At 33.8% G+C, this 22,316-nt stretch overlaps 1 pseudogene; it reads right to left on the bottom strand.

Annotated features, from left to right (window-relative positions):
- Nucleotides 1–1,348: 1,348 nt before the first annotated feature.
- The window catches only part of LOC149191350 (endoglucanase 6-like), a 70,599-nt pseudogene continuing 49,631 nt past the window's right edge, over nucleotides 1,349–22,316 (bottom strand).

The raw sequence follows: 22,316 nt of genomic DNA, 5'->3' as shown, positions 1-22,316 counted from the left end.
TTAGACAACGCCATAGCAATGTTGGTCATGGTTGAGAACAACATCTTACCAGACTGCCTATGCATGTCCATTTGGTCAGTTGGATGAATCTAATAGGAATCAAATGAGAATATAGTTTTATTATAATCAATAGAACCCTTGGGAAAAGGTACCCAAGCCTACAGAAAGGCCATCTGCATTATTCCCTTCTCATTATCAAATGTTGTCAGTAACCTATGTTGTGAAGTGGAAGTCTGCTTCCAGAACTGTGCATAGACATTATCGTTTAAGGATTCATTCTTTTGCTTGATATCAAGAAAGTTAGTGAAAACATTTGACTCCTCTGTTTCACTTGGACTAGCAGAGTGAGTAATTTCTAACAAACTTTGTGAAGTAGAAGAGGAAGAAGGAGTAGTAATTACAGGCTCCTCAGTGCCTATAGATACCTATGAATCATCCAAGTCGATGTAGACTCCCTTGTGGCTGATGAATATGTAATAGGAATAGTTGTGATGGGGGCTATAGATAATTGAGTAAATTGCTCTTTTTCTTTAAGAAACTTCTCAATCTGTTCCTCCATGGTTTTAATATGTACATTTTTCTCAATTATCAGTTTGAGCATTTCTTCCTTATGTTGTTCAGTCTCTACTATTTCCTTAGTTTGGGGGTCCTCTATAGAAGGCATTTTCAACTGTTTTCTCAATGCTACAATATTTGTGTTCTTTCTTCTGATTATATCTTCTGCTATTTTACATCAGTAGGGTCATATCCTATTTTAATGACTAAGTCCTCCAATGACTTAACCCTATTATCCTTAGCCAGAGATGATATTTTCTCAATTTTCAATTGAGAGTGGACATTTAATAGAGCAGTTTTAAGCTTAGACAATGCCATAACAGTGTTGGTCATGGTTGAGAACAAAATCTCACCAGACTGCCTATGCATGTCCATTTGGTCAGTTGGATGAATCTAATAGGAATCAAATGAGAATATAGTTTTATTATAATCAATAGAACCATTGGGAAAAGGTACCTGAGCCTACAGAAAGGCCATCTGCATTATTCCCTTCTCATTGTCAAATGTTGTCAGTAACCTATGTTGTGAAGTGGAAATCTGCTTCCAGAACTGTGCATAGACATTATCGTTTAAGGATTCATTCTTTTGCTTGATCTCAAGAAAGTTAGTGAAAACATTTGACTCCTCTGTTTCACTTGGACTAGCAGAGTGAGTAATTTCTAACAAATTTTGTGAAGTAGAGGTGGAAGAAGGAGTAGTAATTACAGGCTCCTCAGTTCCTATAGATACCTATGAATCATCCAAGTCGATGTAGACTTCCTTGTGGCTGATGAAGATGTAATAGGAATAGTTGTTATGGGGCTATAGATAATTGAGTAAATTTCTCTTTTTCTTTAAGAAACTTCTCAATCTGTTCCTCCATGGTTTTAATATGTACATTTTTCTCAATTATCAGTTTGAGCATTTCTTCCTTATGTTGTTCAGTCTCTGCTATTTCCTTAGTTTGGGGGTCCTCTGTAGAAGGCATTTTCAACTGTTTTCTCAATGCTACAATATTTGTGTTCTTTCTTCTGATTATATCTTCTGCTACTTTTACATCAGTAGGGTCATATCCTATTTTAATGACTAAGTCCTCTAATGACTTAACCCTATTATCCTTAGCCAAAGATGATATTTTCTCAATTTTCAATTGAGATTGGACATTTGATAGAGCATTTTTAAGCTTAGACAATGCCATAATAGTGTTGGTCATGGTTGAGAACAACATCTCACCATACTGCCTATGCATGTCCATTTGGTCAGTTGGATGAATCTGATAGGAATCAAATGAGAATATAGTTTTATTATAATCAATAGAACCATTGGGAAAAGGTACCTGAGCCTACAGAAATACCATCTGCATTATTCCCTTCTCATTGTCAAATGTTGTCAGTAACCTATGTTGTGAAGTGGAAGTCTACTTCCAGAACTGTGCATAGACATTATCGTTTAAAGATTCATTATTTTGCTTGAGCTCAAGAAAGTTAGTGAAAACATTTGACTCCTCTGTTTCACTTGGACTAGTAGAGTGAGTAAATTCTAACAAATTTTGTGAAGTAGAAGAGGAAGAAGTAGTAATTACAGGCTCCTCAGTGCCTATAGATACCTATGAATCATCCAAGTCGATGTAGACTCCCTTGTGGTTGATGAAGATGTAATAGGAATAGTTGTTATGGGGGCTATAGATAATTGAGTAAATTTCTCTTTTTCTTTAAGAAACTTCTCAATCTGTTCCTCCATGGTTTTATATGTACATTTTTCTCAATTTTCAGTTTGAGCATTTCTTGCTTATGTTGTTCAGTCTCTGCTATTTCCTTAGTTTGGGGGTCCTTTGTAGAAGGTATTTCAACTGTTTTCTCAATGCAACAATATTTGTGTTCTTTCTTCTGATTATATCTTTTGCTGCTTTTACATTAGTAGGGTCATATCCTATTTTAATGACTAAGTCCTCTAATGACTTAACCCTATTATCCTTAGCCAGAGATGATATTTTCTCAATTTTCAATTGAGACTGCACATTTGATAGAGCAGTTTTAAGCTTAGACAATGCCATAGCAGTGTTGGTCATGGTTGAGAACAACATCTCACCAGACTGCTTATGCATGTCCATTTGGTTAGTTGGATGAATCTGATTGGCATCAAATGAGAATATAGTTTTCTTATAATTAGTAGAACCCTTGGGAAAAGGTACCCGAGCCTACAGAAATACCATCTGCATTCTTCCCTTCTCATTGTCAAATGTTGTCAGTAACCTATGTTGTGAAGTGGAAGTCTGCTTCCAGAACTGTGCATAGACATTAGCTTTTAAAGCTTCATTCTTTTGCTTGATCTCAAGAAAGTTAGTGAAAACATTTGACTCCTCTGTTTCACTTGGACCAGCAGAGTGAGTAATTTCTAACAAATTTTGTGAAGTAGAAGAGGAAGAAGGAGTAGTAATTACAGGCTCCTCAGTGCCTATAGATACCTATGAATCATCCAAGTTGATGACAATAGGCTCCTTTTGACCTTGAGTTGTAGTAGTAGTAGTAGCCTTTGATTCAATCCTTGGTTTCTTTTGGTAGTGGATGAACTCCTTTTCTGCCATTGCTGATGATGATGATCCTTCACTAGGCATTTTTTTTAGCTTAGTTTGAGAAACTGGAGTCTGATGAGTAGAAGGAGGCCAAACTTGTTCCTCTACTTCTTGAAGAGTATTCTCTTCCCACTCTTCTTGATTTCTAAATTTCTCAAGTTTGGGCTTAGGTGTGTGATTATAAGGAGTAGTCTTAAGCTCCACCCTTAAATATGAAATAATACTGAATGGATCATAGGACCAAGTGAAGCTGGGTTGAAAACCCATCTGTTTGAGTATGGAATATGCCTCTGAGCCAACTGATCTAGTGTTGCAAATGAATGACCCAACCTGTGCTTTAAGCTTAAACTGTGATTTTCTCTTTCTTGAGATGAAATGTAGCTCATTCGTATTCATCATTTACCTAATATATTCCAAAGAGAAAGTCTCATTGGAACACACTTTGGCAACTTATATGGATCCAAATCATACCCATATACTCTGATCTCTGTGTAGTTCTAGTAGAGATACCAGTCTCTTGTTTTGACTTGATTGCTAAGGTGCAAGATCCTCTTGATTTCAATATTGACTCTTGGTTCACTTTGACTGCTAAAAAGTTCTTCTATTGGGTGAATGAAACAATCTATGAAATCTGCAAATTTGAACTCAGTTGAGTTCTTTCTGATCAACGAGGTCCAATGAATAACTAATTGATCTTCCTGCTGCTCATCTTGCTTGTGTAAAACAATGGGTAATTTGTCTCCCTGCTAAAAAATAAACATGTGAAATAAGATAGAAGAGTATTTGAATACTCCTTCAGTTGTGATATTCATAAGATGCTCATGCATAACATTAGCAAAAAATTGACTGTAGTTATACATGAAGGTAGGTTTGTTTTCCTTTGAAAATATAGACAAATAACCTAAGATAGCCTCGTCTACCCATTGATCTGATGGGTAGCCTAACAGGTAGGAAATGAGGGAAATAATTTTCTTGGATCTCTCTGGAAACATGGATGCTGAGTAAGGAGGATTTTTCTTGGGAAGCTCAACATCTTCAGGGAGAAAAATCTCAAAGATCTGAGCTCTCTGAGGGAATGTAAGTTTATGATATAGGTCAATCAGAGCTATAGGGGAGAAAAAGCTGAGGGAACCACTAGTGGGTATCAAAAGCATTTTGTTTATGGCTTCAGTAGTGATGTTTATCATAATGTCACCATTCTGAGCCACTAATATTCTTTGGAAGGGATTATACTCAGATTGACACCAAATAACCAAATCAAGGAAAGAATGAGCTTGGGGAAACATGTACATGGGAAGGTTTGATTCCTAGAGGTTTATTTCATCCTCTAAATCAAGGTATGTTTGTCTGAGCCAATTATGAAATTCAAGCATGTCAAATTCACACTCAGTATCTGTGATTTTGAAGTATTGGTCGGCTAATGGGATATGGTCCAAGTCAAGAAGATCAAAAGTTTGTGGGTTCTCCTATGCTGAAGAAGAACTAGCAGAAGAATTTCCCTTCTTCCTAGGAGCCATAATTTAGACAAAAATGGTAATATGACAAAGACTGCAGAGATAACTGAGTGATGATTCAAATTACAGACTTGGCTCAATAGCAATTTTGCAGGAAAACTGAATAATCTTGAAGCAATGGAATAGTAAGAAAAGCAGTTGTAATGGGGACAATAAGTATTTATAGGGAAAATTAAGCTACCACTATAGTAGAAGCCATTAATAACGGACTAATCAGTGAATTAATGACTTGATGGGAAAGGATTGTAGCAATAGATAAGCATTTACAGTGGAATAGTTAAGGAATTTATCTGGCAACGGATAGTGGGAATGGTTAATGGGAACACCAATGAAAATAGTGGTAGACATGTGGCACGAAAATATTTGATAAAGGTGGCGCGGAAGGAACGGACGTCAAGGTGGTATTGGAAGATGCGCGAGAGGGAATAACGGATTTCAGAGGGGAGGGGATAGTGGTAAGTAGTATAGAGCGGGGGGGATGGGGGTGGCAGGGGGGGCGGGTGGGTCTGAAATGTTGAGAGGGAGAAACGTAGTTTGGGGACCCACACGGGAAGAAACTGCTTTTCGCACCCCCCGTCAGCATTAATTTGATTTGTAGCTGGGGGTGCGAAGCGCTTCCCCACTGTTGATCTAGGCCGGAAAAGCTTCAACCATTGATTTCAGTTCGTTCATTAACACTTGCAGACAAGCGTTTTTGTCATATATGAGCTTGATTAAATTTTTTTTTATATATAACCTTTACAATAATTAATCACCATTTAAGCGGGGTAATTAACCATAATAAGAATTAAATCAATCACTAATCAACTATTCCAACTCTAACCTATATATTTTTAGGCCAATTTTTAAGCATATTAGGCCTTTTATTTGTCCTAATCTAACCTAATTTCTATTTTTCAACCAAGATTAAACTGTTTGGTTGAATTTATTCTCTAGACTAGAACAAAAATTTAAATGATCTGATCAAGATTAAACAGTTTGATTCAGACCAGAAGAAAAGCATGTGGCATAAAAAAAACTGCACACATGCCTTTATTATTACAAATGAATTTTTTTCATGAAGTGGCACTTTAAACAAGCACACTTATTCAAATATTTTTTACTTTCTTTTGATGGGGTTCTATTTCATCTGCTTTTTATTTTTCTATTTTTTCATATTTCATTTTTTTCTTTATTTTTTTATACCCTCTTTTATAAAATAAGAACTAACTTATCAAAAATAAAGTATGTTACAACAGGGCCTCCAAAAATAATTTGTTGAGGGCTTCCACTACTAGAAGGAAAAGAAAAGGAGAGGGCAAACATCCTTGACACAAACCACGTGAAGCCTTGAAGAAATGGGAAAGGGCCCATTTATTAACACCGCAAATGAAGCAGATTGTAAGCATCCCATTTTCCAATTTATATAAGAGAGCCCCATTCCCATTTTTAGCAATACCAGCTAAAGGAACATACAACTCACCTAATCATATGATTTCGATAAGTCTAGTTTGAGAGTTACAACAATATTATTTAGTGTTTTTATAGAATGTATTGTTCCCTATGGTAAAGAGACTACATCATGGACATGCCTACTATGTAAGAAGCCAAATTTCTCTTCTAAAATAATGGAATTTAGTATTGGATTTCTTTGTTGAGAAATGATCTGTGAGATTATTTTGTAAATTACATTACAAAAAGATATCCATTTTCTTGCAACATTTTTTGGTTTCGATAAGTTAGAATCAATTAGTCAAAAAATGAAAATATTTCTAAAAAATGTTAAGCTAGGATATGGACAAAAAGAATATTGAATAAAAAATGTTAGGAAATATCTTGATAACATGTCCATATCAAAGAAAATGTTAGAATAGATGCCCTAAAAAATAAAGGCAAAAATAAAATGTTAGGTTAGAGAGAAAAGAAAAAAGAAATAAACTTTAAAAGTGTGCATGTCCAAGTGCCACTACTTTTACTTTATTATGCAAAATAATGGTTGTGTGCAACTTGTCATAAATGCCACAGCCCATAACAGTCAAATAGTTTAATCTTGACTAGTTCATGCTTTAAATTTCATGTTTATAGTTAGAGAATAAAGATCTAGCCAAACTGTTTAATGTTGGCAGATCAATAGATAGGTAGAGAATAATAAGGAGCTCCTCAGTTTAATATGAGCCCTTGGATGTTATATGGTTAGAATTAGATAGTTTAATTTTCAAAATAAAAAGGAAATAAAGGGTCTGCTATCTTAAATGCACCCAATTAAGTGAAGAAAAAAGGTTAGGGTAAGTAAAGGGTAGGTAGAAGAAAGGTTGTAGAAGTACAAAGTTGATTGAGGCATAAGCACATTTATCATGCTTGATCATGTGTTGCAGTGTGCAAGAGCAGTTATGAAGGTGAAAAGATGTTCACAAGTTGATTTGGTTAACTTCCCCTCATTTCATTTCACCCCCCACTACATACTTACTAATTTCCTCATTATCCCATCATTTCCTAAGAAAATACCCTTTTCCCTTCATTTTCACCTTTGCCCCTTGGTTTCACACATTTTCCTAGCAATTTACCCTCAAAACTCATTCCCCTACCTAAAAACCCCTTTTCCCTAGTGTGAAACCCATTCCCCTTTGAAGAAATCACTTTCCCCTTGTAATTTTCCTATTTTTCCTAGAAAACCCATAAAAAACCCATAATACCCCTTATCCTAAGTCTTTATTCCCCCCTCCGCTTTATAAAGTTAACTCCGCCATACCCATAAAACCCCTTTTAACCTAAGTTTTATTAAAACCTCACATTACTTAACAAACCTCCGCAAATTACCTTTTTCCCGATATAAGAACTCTTTTAACCCACCACCCTTGGTGTGGTTAAATAAACCCTGCCACCGTTAACCTTGGTCCCACTCCATAAACCCGTGCATTATGTTTTAACCCGCTTATGTTTAAACCCCACTTATTCATTAAAATAATTACAAATCCTTGTAATTATTCCTCGGGCCCCGCTAATCTCAGCGCCTATTCCCTCTGTGCATCTCGACTGCGCGATAGCCGTTAGATCATCCGCTCCCAGATCCAATGACCCACAAAATATCACGCGCTCTCGATCTCCTAGATTTACCTGCCCGAGAGGACGCAAGATTTGTGGTTTTTCTCGGGCCCCTTGTGGTTATGTGGCAGTCCCATGTTAACTCGCGTGCCCTCGGAGAAAAACCACCCCATGGCCAAAAGTGGTGCGATGAGCCTCCAAAACCACTCCCCATGTACGATAAAACCATCCACTATTCACTTAACCCTTCCGCGCCAAATTTTAAAAGTTTCCCGTTTAAATGCCAAAACCCTCACTTTCGCTCTTTTCGCCCGTTTACATAGTAAAACCCATATAACCCTTCCTGCACCACCCTGAGCCTCTACAACCTATTTTGACCCCCGATTACCATCCAAACATTGCCAGGACTCTGTCCATACACTATCCTGTTCCCTAAAGCCATTACGGCCCTCCCTGTCTGCCTGTGTTTTTCTTAACAATTGTTGTCTTTTGCAGGCGATCATATAAAACCTGTTTGTTCCAAATTCACAAGGAAATCCATTTAAAAGCCTTTATTCAGAAGAAAAAGACATTTATTACAGAGCAGAAGGAAAAAATTTACAAAGGCAGTAAATGATAAAACAAAGAAGAAATCCTTCACACAGAGACAGTAAATGTTAAATAGAGGAGGCAGATAAAGACATACAGTTAAAAGACAAAAAGATGAAATATACATAAAAATATCAATATCCAACTACCTGATACTGAGACATGTAAAAAACTAAATGATTTACTGTTGAAATACACAGTAAAAACTTGAAATGTACAACAAAAGTAAAAACCACAGTAAAGGATATTGACAGGTCAACAAGGTCAAAGAGTATCAGATGAAAGGTCATAAGTAAATATGACATCCAGCGTGAAGACCAAACAACCAAGTAGCTTAAAGGGAAAAAGATCAAAGACCAAAGCCAATAGAACCTAAATAATAGGGACAGCAAGCAACAATTCAATAGTTGTCTCTATCTTCTTGCATGAAGATATTTCCTTTTCCTTAAATAAATCTATTTTTGTAAAAATAGTTTAGGATATTTTCTTAGTTCTACTGTTGTATAAATAACTCTCCTTATGAGTTATTATAGGTTCACCATTGAACCAGGTTGACCATTGAAAGAGAGTTTCACTCTTGAAGAAAGGTTGCACCTTGATGAAGCATTTGTAAACATTTGATGTACTTAGCTTTTCTAGACCCTTAATACAAAGCAAAGGATTCTGAATTTAGTTTTACACAGTTTGTGTTTCCTGTAAGTTTTTCCAGTAACACTCATTATGTTTTTCTTCATATTCTTATGTCTTACAGAGATACCTAGGTAGGAATAATTGTGTTTCAATCTATTCCTATAAGCTTCTGAAGTGATAATCTATAAAGAGAATGGATTAATGGACTATCTGTTTAATTAATTCCCTCTGAATCAATAAATCATCAACATCTTGTTGTAAGCATAAGCATATTCTCTTGAACCTTCTGAACATCGGTCAGAGGTTTTCATACTTATGATTATTTAATTTTCTATCTGAAATTTGTGATAATCATATTATTTTTTGTTTTTGCTCACCACTATTCAAGCTTTATCACTGTGTGAAATTTTATAGCAGCCCTCTATTTTGGTATTAATATTATTCAAAAGGTTAGGCATTACAGTGTTACATCTATTTCATTCATTGGTCTTCCAAATTAAAATAAAAACCCCAAAACAATTATCTTAGATGCTCTGGCTTGATAGCTGACCATTATCAACTCAGAGGTACAACACATTTGAAATCATCAAAGGTGACCCCATCTTGTTTCTTGTGAATAAGCATGAGAATATTTGAGTTGAAAGCCCCAAAAACTTTTCCAAACTCTTGAGATTCCAAACCTTGAGGAGATTGTATTTATGGAATTAAAAAAAGTCCACATAAAATTCTATAAGAAGACCATTTGGGCCTAGAATTTTTCCTTTTTACATGGAGAGAATGGCAACATTAACCTCATTTCCAAATATTTCCTCTTTTAGCTCTTTGTTCATAACCTTCGTAATCAATGGGGGGGAATTGGAAATCACATATGGAGTTTCCTAAATGGAGCAGCCAACTAGATATTTGATTAAAGCTTCAAAGTGCTACCTCATTCCTTTCGAAGCCTTGTCTTTGAAGGTATGAACCAGTGAACCATAAAAATTCTATATTTTCCATATAGAATTTAAGTTATTCCTAAAAGAGGAAGACTGATGGAAGCACTTTGTGTTGTTGTCTCCTTAAGTTTATCCATATTTCTCTACTTTTGTTTTCATTTTTCACAAAAATGAGTAGAGTTTATATTAAAATATGTTCATGGATGTAGCGATTACTTGGGAAATGGGTTATAATATGATATCCTTCATGTGAGTCCCTATGGATAGCTTTGACTAATGACACTTTTACAAAAAAAAACTAAGAAACCAGCCACCTCCCTATAGGACTAGGGAGGGAAAAGTTCCAAAAATAATAATTTTGATATATTTTCCGACTACTTCATGGGAGCAAGAGTAAATTATAGTAAATTTCTTACACAAGAAAATGTAGGATCATGACATTTCTAAGAATTACTAGTAGAAAACCCATTGATAGACCCACGAGGTGCAAGAGAGTCCTCAAGGTTGTAATTCTTTTTACTAGAGCTTTCCTGCTTCTTGTAATTAGAGGAGAAGAAAAATGATTTGTAATAACTTTTGAGTAGGAAGGGGAAGAGGAGGAGGGTGGGTACCTCTTCTCAGTACCCTTACCAAATTATTCTACTTTTGGTGTTGATGAACCATTAAAAAGTATTTATTTGGTCCACTTTCATTTTTTTAACCAAGAGGGGACCTGATATGACATTGGTGGATCCTTTTGGGTCTCAAGATTCTCATCTTCTACATCAGGGGCATTCAAGACTTCACAACTATTTCTAGAGAGGGGTCGATGTTGATATTGAATCAACCTTATATATCTGTTGATGCTTATTTCCTTGCTACTTGTGTTTCCTTTTCCCTGGAGTGAATCCTTGTTTATTTTCTTCTTTCTCCTCTTTAGGAGGAGGCTGTGGTTTTGGAGAGCTACATGAGACTGAAGCTTTTGGAAAAAATTTCACAAAGTGTCCATACTCATGACACAGATTACACTTGAAAGGAATATGTTCATAATCCAAAGCCTGTAGGTGAGACCAACTATCCACATTTTGCTAAATCACGTAAGGGAGTCCTTTTGAGAAGTCTATTTCCACACATATTCTGGCATACGAAATATTGTTCCCTTGATCCTTATCACTAGTGATAAGTCAACCTAGTTTATACACTATTTACTTAAAGATACAATGACGCCAATGAATAAGAGGGAGATAAGGCAGTCTTATCCACATGGGAGCAAAGGATATTTTCTTCATGGGTTTAAAATCCATAGATCAATGAGTGAGAAAATGACATTTGATACCCATGAAATAGGGGCCCGATTTATAGATTTGGTCTCTATCTTCTTGGTTTTCAAAGAGAAACATGAAATAATCATTTCCATGGTAGAAAATGTATGAGGGTTCATGATTTTCCCAATCAACATAAGCTCAATTCCTAATGGCTTCATAACTTGGCCACAAGCCCGTAAACTTTCCTAATAACCAATTTTCTTTCAAAAATATCACATTGTTTTTCACTTGGGAAGAAGATCCCAAATCCAAAGAAGGGATTGATTATGCATTCATCACAAATTTGGTGGGGGCGCTCATTGTGCATGCATGCAACCACACAACAAAAGTCACACCCTCTTGAAATCCTGCATGAAAATCCTAAGAGGCTAATATTGTTATCCTAGAATACAAAGGAGACAATGAAGGAAACAATAGAATCTTGGATTGATCAGCTGAAGCAAGGTGAAAATGACAATAGAAACTCAGATCAGTCACTAGAAGCAAGATTGTGATGGTATATCTTAGATTCCATATTGGAATGTCCTTAAAGAGGCACCCCAAACCCACATAGTGACCTTGAGCAGGCCAGTTGACGATCCACAAGAAGATAGTCGATGGTTCAAAAGATCAATCAAGTTACAACAACTTCAAGCCTCAGTATCAATGTAGGCACGATTCATTTGTGACGACTAGAAAAGAAGGGTGACACCTGTAAATAAAGGAATTAATAATAGCTAGGGAAACCCTAGCCGTCAGGAGATGGGTGTCGTGGATCACCAAGGCATCCTCATTTAATTTTCTCTTCTTTTCAATCTCCATTCAATTTCCTCATTCTCTAATAAGGACTATCTTTCCATTTCCAAGGAGTGAAGAGTTTATCCATATTTGGTTTGAGAAGACGCCATTCACATTTGATTTGAAGAGAGGTATGATGCCCTTTTCCATTTCCGTCAGGTGCACCTGCTTTTTTTCTCTAAAATGGAGAGACCATTGTTTTGTAGGAACCTTCAACCTAGATATTTTCTTTGAAAATTAAGCCATGTAAGGGATATAAATGGATAACTCTAAATGGATCTAAGAATATTCTACTAGTTTCTCAAATATGGCTTCATAAAACCAAGAGTAATTTTATCTTAATGTCAAAGGAGGCTTGTCATTTTCAAAATTATACCATTCACAGCGTAATAAGGAGGTCATCCAATAAACCTCCTATGGGTTCCCAAGTTTGAGTGATGAAGAATGAGTTTAGGAGCCCAACCAAGACCAATAATTGATCTAACCTCTTAGAGACTTCTTCCTTATTTGCACAAAAATTACACTAGGTAGGGGATATTTTCATAGGCTTATAATCCATTAGATGATACGTGTTAAGAAGTGCCGAGAAAAAACTACTCAGGGATTCTCGGTGAATATTTGACCCCCATACCTCCCTTAATGAAAGAGTAAATTTTAAATCTCCCCCTGTCAGGTCGAGTGAAGTAACTCTCATACTTGAATTTTCCATTAACATTCAATTAGCTGTATACAATGAGTTGAACCTTCATTTCATATTATAAGGGTATCTTCATATTTTCCTTCTCCTAATTTAGTTGTTTATGTCTATATTTCAAGGAAAAAATATCAAAGGATTATGTCAAACATTCCCCCCTTAAGTCGAACGGGTGTTTTTAAGCCCAAACATCATTTTGATTTTTTCAAACTTTTATTTTCTGAGTGCTTTGGTGAATATGTTTGCAATTTTCTCATTAATGGAACAATTTCCTAAATTAATAGCCTTTTCCTCTACATGATATCAAATCAAATTGTACTGTGTGTTGATGTGTTTGGTTCAATCATGGAATCTAGGATTCTTGGCCAACCTAACTGTAGAAGTATTGTCAATGAGAAGAGGAGTAGAATTCACTTATTTCCCCTCAAAATATTAAATTATTTTCTTGAACCCCACAATATCCTTTGTTCCTTCTATAGCTACCACATAATTTTCGTGGAATCTATTGGAACTGATAATTTGTGTGACTTCCAGGAGATAGTTGTTGATCCAAGAATCATGAGATAGCCTGAAGTTGACAATCAATTTTATTTATCTCTATCAAATTTTCAATTTAAATATCCAATTAGACTAAACTCATCCATTCGTGAATATTGTATTCCAAAGTCTTGAGTTCCTTTCAAGTACTTCAATTGTTTTTTTTTGCAACATAGCAATGTCCTTCACAAATTGTTTGCATAAATTTAGAAATAATTCCAACAAAAAATAAAATATATGGTCTAATAGTGGTGAGCTAGATAAAACTCCCCACAAATTGTTTGTACTTTGTTGCATCCTCAGATTCATTCCCTTATTTTTATGCAAGCTTCATGTTTTGCTCCATCTGAATAGATAGAGGGTTCTATTCAACCATGTAAAACCTATTAAAAGATTCTCCAATGTACTTCTTTTGGGAGAGGAATATATACTTTGGATGTTGGGTCACTTCAATGCCCAAGTAGTAGTGAAGATGTCCCAAATTTTTCATTTCAAATCCCTTCTTCAACCCTTGCTTTATGGATGCAATACAGTTTTCATTGTTCCATGATATTAACATATCATCCGCATATACCACAACATATAAAACAAAATTTCCAACTTTCTTGAAAAGCAAATTTATGATCATCAATATTAAAGTGTTTGAAATTCAATTTTAGAAGATGGTCAATTAAATTTCCATATCAAGCTCGTGGTGCTTACATTATGCCATATAAGGTTTTGATGAGTTTACATACTTATTGTTATTTTCCCTTTACATAAAAACATTATGATTGAAATATGAAGACATTATTTTTTAACTCTCCATAGATGAAATCAACTTTCACATCCATTTGATGAAATTTCCATCTATTTTGAGTTGTCATAATCAACACCTTCTTTCCATGAAAATCGTTCCATCCGCCTTGATTTGTTCTTGTCAAGTGAGCTATATAATTTGTAGTTGTGCTGGTAGACACACTTGCAACCAATTAGTTTAGTTCAAAATGGAGGGTTCATCAACTTCTATGTTCCATTCTTTATGAGAGCAACATACTTCCTCTGCATTGCTTGTTTCCATTCATCATTAGAAGAAACTTATTTAAAGGAAGTTGGTTCAAATTTAATAGATAATTTTACTTCACAATCATATGAAACATCCATATCATTTACATCATCTAAATCAGAATTATATACATCACCTTCATCTTGTCTAGTGGAACCTCTAGTTCCTATCTTTCTTACCTCATTAAGACGAACACTTTCAAGTTTTTAGGTGATCCATTTTTGGGGACCTTTTTGATATGGTCCAAGTTACTCCACTGATTGAGATGGGGTTGCATCAATATTTATTCTTACAATCCTCTTAATCACATCACTCAAGGGGTCAACCAGATCTGAAGAAGTGGCTTGAATTTCATTACGAGAAAATAAATCTTTAGAGGGAGATTCCATACGTTGATCCAAGATAGGAATCTACTTTCAAGATGTGCAATCTCATTATCAAATTCATGATATGTCTTTGCATTATTAAATCTATCCAAACGATCAAGTTGCCGCTACACATTGTTATCAGTTTTGGAAGATTCAAGAAAAACCACATCTCTAGAAAGTATACACTTAATTCATGTTTACCTCATCATAAATACATATGCATTGGTCACATTTGAATACTCCAAGACAATGCACTTTTGGCTCCTTGCATCAAGCTTACTACTTTTTTCCTTAGGAAAGATAAAACCAAAGACCCTAATACTAAAGGAATGTGGCCATACCACATTTCATAAGGAGTCTTATTTTTGAGAGCATGAGATAGACATCTGTTTTTCACATACAATGCACATATAATTGCATCAAATTGTAACATCAACTTTATATTTTTCTAAAAACGTCATCGAGTGAACCATATTCAGGATAGTTCCAGTCATTCTTTCAACTACACTATTTTGTTGAGGAGTGTATGGAACTATTATTGGATCATATGTTAATGAAGATAATTTTAAAATTAATAAGAGGTGTATTGTCTTCCATCATTAGTACAAAGAAAGCTAATGTGAGATTGTGCTTCATTTTCAATCCATACATGAAAATTTTTGAAAGTTTTAAAAGGTTGAGATTTACTTTTCAACAAGTCAACCTAACACGTCCTGATGTAATCATTAATAAAATTTATCGCATCTTTATTTGCATCAGCGTAAGAAACATGCATAAGGACACACAAATAAGAATGTATTAGTCCAAGTTTTCTACATGTTATGGGAGTGGAACCATGAAAATGTTTTTTGCCATGATTTCCAAGGATGATAATCTACCTTCATCAACTTCAATATTTTTTCATCCTCCACTTGTGCCATGACAGCCAGATTGTCAAATTATTTTCTAATTTCCAATTAACCATCAAATATATAAATAGAGTGTCGTTGATGGTGAATGTGAACAAGGAATAACATATTTTTTAATAGCTCTAGAATGTAGAGCACATCACATGGAAGAAAATAATGGAATCTAGGTAGTTCAAGCTTGATAGTGTCAAGTCCCAAGGGCTTGAAACTTGATTCGTCTAAAAAGTACGCTGTTCAATATACTTTATCACTGAAGTGTTCAAGGAAGTCTCTCCAAAATTCCATGTGGCATGTTGCACGTGTATCAATTAACCATGCGTCTTTCCAGGAACCAAATAAAGTGTGAAACAAATATTCGGGTACTCCAATATTACAATAAGTAACAATATAATGGGTAGATTCAAGTGCTTTACCTTTATTTGGATCTCGTGTTTTACCTTTTTATTCTTTACAATATCCATTTTATTTGATTATCTTAGGGTATTTTTCATGTTGATGCAACAAATCCATCTCTAATGCAATCATTAGATTGAAGATCGGGCCTTTCTCCATGATGGTGTTTACTCATTTATTTTTGAAATTATTTCTTCCACATCATCTCCTGTTGTCACTTCCTTTACAAGAATCATGTGACTGATTGTTCCATTCTTGAGAAAGGCATATAACTTCTTCAAGGGATTGAATAGATGTCTTGATGATGACAACAAAGAATACACATCCAATGGTGAAGTGCAACCATTTTTTTTATATGATTAATATTGTATTTATTCACCAAATTTATCTAGATATCATTAATATCAATGATGTTTATCAAGTGGTTTTAATCTTCCCATCGGGAAATAATATATTTTTAACCACATACCTATGGAATACTTAGTCCAAAATTCTAATAGTATTAACAATCTAAGCAAAATTAAAGTATTTATTGCCAAGTTCACAAAACAAGAGCTAAAAGAAAACATTATGGAACTTAGGAGTCTGATGAAGTAACAGGTGTCAGGTCTTTGTCACTTGAGCCTGGAGGCACTAAGGTGGCAAGGACACATTGGATGTGGTGCTCAATATGTTCCAGCCTAGCATCTATTCTTTCAAGGGAGACTCATTGATTTCTCTGAACGAATTTGACATCTTCAAGGCTTGCAAAGATGTTACATCTATCAGCCTGCTTCTCTGTAAGGACCTTGCTAAGTAGGGTTTTCATTTGCCAATATAAAGAAAGAGCTAATTTCCATTTTAAGCTTGATAGTGCCATGTCCCGAGGGCTTGAAACTTAATTTCCTACAAAATACATTGTTCCATCTACTTTGTCACTGAAGTATTCAAGGAAGTCTCTCCAAAATGTCATGTGGCATGTTGCACTTTTATAAAAAAAGCATGTATCTTTCTTAGAACCAAATGAAGTGTGAAACAAATATTCAAGTACTCCAATATTAAAATGAGCAACAATATAATAGGATGATTTGAGTGATTTACCTTTAGTTGGATCTGGTGGTTTAGCTTTGTCTTATTTATAGTATCAATTATTTGATTCTCTGAGGGGATTTTGCATGTTGATGAATCATGTCCATGTCTACTGCAAGGAATGTAGTGGAGATCAAGTATTTCTCTATGAAGGTGTTTACTTTTGAAATTATTCTCCCACATCATCTCTTGTCATCACTTCCTTTAGGAGAATCATGTGACTGGTTCTTCCCTTCTTGAGAAAGGCATATCGCTTCTTCACAAGATGTGATTCGATGTCTTCCTCTTCTCATAATTTGTCTCTTGTTTTGCAAACTTTTCCACTAGAGAGTCTAAAGTAATGGACTTAGTTACTAACTAGCTTGCATGGATTCAAGATATTGAAAGTATGTATGGTAGAGGGACTTAATGAAATCTTTGAGAGGAATGTCCATCTTAACTACGATGCCATCTACGCCATGCATGTTGGCTCTAATTTTAGAGGCTAGGGCCAAGTTGTCATCGTCTTTCAAATCAAGGTTGAAGAGAATGACCATCAATTGAACAATCTCCAATTTTCAATATGAGTCATATATATTTGTCAACTTATTCAATGCACCATAAAAATTTATAATTAAAACTATATGATGGCTCACCACTTCACTTATGGAAGAAAGAATTAGGGCATATACTTTGTTTTCCTTGTTCTCCCAAATGACTAGATTCTTATATAATGTGGGCATGGTGGGTGTTTTGCACTCCTCTCCTTCTCGAATTCCTTTCCATAAGTCATTAAAAGTGAGGGTATGTATAATTTTTATGGACCATTGTTTATAGTTCTCTTTACCAGTCAACACTACATTGACAATGGAAATGAGAGAGTGCTTAGTAGCAGTGATATAATTCTTACAACTTAATCAAAAGATCATTGACCACCTAGACAAAAAATTTCAACATTTTTCCATGAAATTATCATACATACATGGACAAATAGTAATAAAAACTAATTCTGATATTAGTAATTGATGAACAACTAAGTAGTCTACACAACTTGAGATAGCAATGACCAACAAGTTTATATATATATATATATATATATATATATATATATACACTTTTTATTATTAATATTAATGAATTATAGTTTAATCATTTTAAATTTTGAAAAAAAAACAACTTTAAATATTTTAAAAATATTTAAATTAAATTTTAATTTCATAATATTTATTAAATACTAATATTTTTAATATTCTAAACGGAAAAAAATATAATCTGAAATGCTTCCTATAATTTTTAATACCAAAACAATGTTGTGAATAAATTCAAACAATCTCTTAATCCTATGAACAAATTACAATATTTATGCCAATAGGCATACCTATTTCAAGCTCACGGTGGATGCATGCTCGTGGAATTTTTTTTTTTTTTAATCAAATAGCAGGATTCAATGTTCATTGAATATTCTTCGTTTGATTACGGGATCTACAACTGTGATTTTTGAGAGCACTCTCCTCTTGTGTGTTACAACTTTAAAAACAAGTGTAATATGCAGCGTTGCTGCTTAATACCTACTTCTTATGTAAAAAGTAATTGATAGCTACTTTAGATTAATTTAAATGTTTATAGAGTTAAAAACCTCCAAAACATATGCATATAAAGTATGTTATATAGTAATCATAAACCTCAATTATATCATATTTATATCTCTTAAAATTAAATTATTGCTATTATTATGTAAAAAATTGTATTAAAAATTAAAAATATATAAACTTTGAAATGCAACATCAATATTTTTCATATAAAAATCATAGTAAATTAATAAATTAATAAATTGTCTACATAGATTAATTATAAATAGATTATATTTAAAAAGAAATCTAAATGGTTTATGCAAATAAATTAATTTAAATGAATATTGTAACTAAAAAATTACAATTAAATTCATTATCCAATTATTAAAATAGAATTTTGGTGGGGACTTGGCATCCAAATGAAAATGATCAAACTTTAAGTTCATTAAAAAATTGATGCCACACATACTCCACCCCTACATGAACTAGGAAGCCACAAAAATCAGAATGATGATGTTATTTCCTTGCAATCTTCCATATAGCATCTTCACATGGTACTACTTGATCTAGATCCTACCAATGTCAGATGAAAAGAACCAAACCTTAAGTTCATTAAAAAATTGATGTCACACATACTCCACCCCTACATGAACTAGGAAGCCACCAAAATCACAATGATGTTGTGGTTTCCTTGCAATCTTCCATATGACATCTTCACCTAGAACTACTTAATCTAGATCCTACCAATATCACATGTTCACATGTCTGATTATTATTGGTCAATGTGTATCACCACTTACTCCTACATAAATCAAAATAATCATGATCTAATACTGCAATGGATTTCCATGTTACAATCTATGATTTACCCTAAGCATACTAAGGAGGCAATTCATACTAAGGAGGCAATTCCCATTATTGTATTGGTCCTTATAGTTAACATTAATCATTCAATTTCCCACCATTTACTAACATGCATTATAGTTTCAAGCTTTGAGGAAAATTAATCACATTTGAAATGAAACATTAGTTTATGCCCAATTAACTTAACTTTTGACATACCCAAACCTTTATAATATGGAATTGTAATAGATAATGGAAAATTCTTTGAAGATTTAAGAGATAAGGAGGGTACAATTCATTTAATTCCTAATGAAACCAAAAGATTTTGAAATATGATGATTATGGGTGTTTGAAGTCTCGAAACTTGTACATGAATGAGAAGATAACTTTAACTCCACTACCTTTTGTCAGAATCAAAGAACATGAATTCAAAGGAACTTAACCTAAGAGAACGATCACAAATGAGGGAAAGTATTATTTATGGAAAAATTCAAATAAATTAACAAACAACATTACTAGACTAAAGAATTTGAAAAGATAATAGAAATCAACAATTTTACAAAGATTAACTTATATTTTGATTACACAATATCCATATCAAGTTAAAAAATAAATGAGAGATGACTTTTAAAATACAATTAGGATTGTCTGAAGAATTGGTGGTGTTTATGGAAATGATAAACATAGTACTTTGTACATGAGGTTTTGGATTAATGATGAATGGGTGCATTGTTAAGGCACTCTTTGTGATGAACCCCTATAAATAATGATGAATGAGTGCATTGTTAAGGCACTCTTTGTAATAGGCCATCAGTTCAAATCCGAGGTATGTTAACACCCAATTTTTTTAAAGAAAAAACCCTATTGTTAAAACTTCAAGATGTGAAATTTAAATCATTGTAGGGCACTTATATATTATGGGATTAGGGGAAAAAAATGAATGCAGATAAGATTTTGGTTGATTATAGCAAGAGCGGGAGGCATTTTAAGAATTCAACAAACTCGATTTACGAATTCTTTCTGAATATCATTTTTTTTTTACATTATTGAAAGATGTGGGAGGATATAGTATAATTGATATGGGATTTCAAAATTCCTAGAAAACGAAAACTATAAGAAAACTATAAGAGGAGTAAGGTCAATTTAGTATATTCAAAATCTGAAAAAGTATTAGTATAGCTAGTACAATTACATTAATAAATGTGGTTGATAAACGTTGATAGACCTATATCAAGCACATTTATTATTATTTATTTATTAATATTAACATTAATAATTATATTTTTATTTATAGATTATATACTATCATTCTTATTCTTATTATTATTATTCTTATTATTTATTAATCTTAAATAACCAACTAATAAATAATAATAATAATAATAATAATAATAATTTATAATTAAAAATAATATAAATATGTGTATTAAAAATTAATAGTTATAATATTAATAATAATTATTTATTAATTATAATAATTATTAATAAGCCAAATGGATTGATACTATAAATCTAAGATATTAATATTTAAAACTCAAGAGATTAATAAACACAAGAGATTTAAATTAAACCTTGGGATTAATATTATAAATCTTATGAAAAATATTATACCTTAGGAACATTTAAAGAACACAGATGTCGATGAATTCTTACCAAATTAAAACACAAATAGTCAAATAACTATGTTCGTTAGATGTCAAATCAATAGGGAAGAATTGACAAATTGATCTGTCCATTGCAATGGTTGTTTACATATTAATGTAATGGATTTCCCCCAATTCATATAAACCTAGGATTTCACATTCCATGAAGTGTGGGATACATTTTATTGGAAAAATAAATTCCACGAGGAGAAACAAATCCAAATAATTGGTATTCCCATAAAAATAGGGTGAAATATATCTCAATACTTTCCACTACCATAAAAACAGGGCGGACAGGAGAATGTAGCTCGAATTTCATCGAAAACAAAACAAAACAAAACAAAAACAAAAAGTCCAACATTTTTGGGTTAATAGAAAAACATAATAGAGTGAAAATAAATTCTAAGAGGAGAAACAAAATAATTGGTATTCTCATAAAAATAGGGTGTCTTGGGATGGGGTCCTGTGGGTCATTTTTGGGGCAAAAGCCCAAGTTTTGGGGCAAAAAGCCCAAGTTTTGATGTAGAAAATGTAAAGTCTCTACAAATTGTGGTCGCGGAACGCGTAGATAATTAAAGAGTCATAAAGGGTTTTACCCTTCATTATGTAAGTTGAGTCGGCTTGTTGAGGATCTACCCATGGTCCGCGGACCATGGGATTGTATAAATAGGTGTGTCTTAGGATGTCTAAGGCAAGTAATGAAGTTTTTTCTGGGGGAGAAGTCTAGAGAGTTAGCGAAAAAGAGTAGGAAAAAAGGCTCTACAGCTGTGTGCGCACAGGCCTAGAGTAGAGTCTGCAGTTGAGTGTGTGAACCCCCGCAACTGAGTGTGCAGGGAAGTCTTGAGTCTGTAAGCTGAATTAAATATTAATAAAGAATATTTTTGTAGAAATACTCGTGTTTATCTCTTTATTTTTGTTTTATATGAATGCACTTTATGTTGTGATGAATGAATGTATTGATGAGTGACTTTACGCGATTTATATCATTATGTGAATGCAATTAATGTTAATTGTTTACACGAAGATTATCTTGTTGTATGTTAAGTTTATCGAACACTTAGGCCGATCTAAGTAATTGTTGGGTTAAGAGTAATCTTTGGTGCGCATAAGTAGTCAATTTACCTATTCAGGGTCGGCGAAAGACAATCGTAGACCTTCGCGAAGGTCTAGAAGTTGATTAAAGGGAGTTCCATCGATAAGCCATAAGGGCTTATCGATCTACGCAAAGCCACATTTAGGGCACAAAACAACATTACATCGATCTCTGAGTGTGGAAACTTGGTTCTAGCATCCCCCCATACTGCCTCAGGTGAGACTTCAATCCGCACTTCCTGGATTGATGGTGAAAGGGCCAGTAGTGTAGGGATGTGTTTGGCACAATCAACTCTGAAC

Source organism: Pinus tabuliformis, chromosome 2_2, assembly GCF_031772625.1.
Source record: "Pinus tabuliformis cultivar Carrire ecotype Pingquan chromosome 2_2, CPIR1, whole genome shotgun sequence".
Classification (NCBI taxonomy): domain Eukaryota; kingdom Viridiplantae; phylum Streptophyta; class Pinopsida; order Pinales; family Pinaceae; genus Pinus; species Pinus tabuliformis.
Note: the sequence above shows the minus strand (reverse complement) of the source record. Positions and strands in the feature narration are given on the sequence as shown.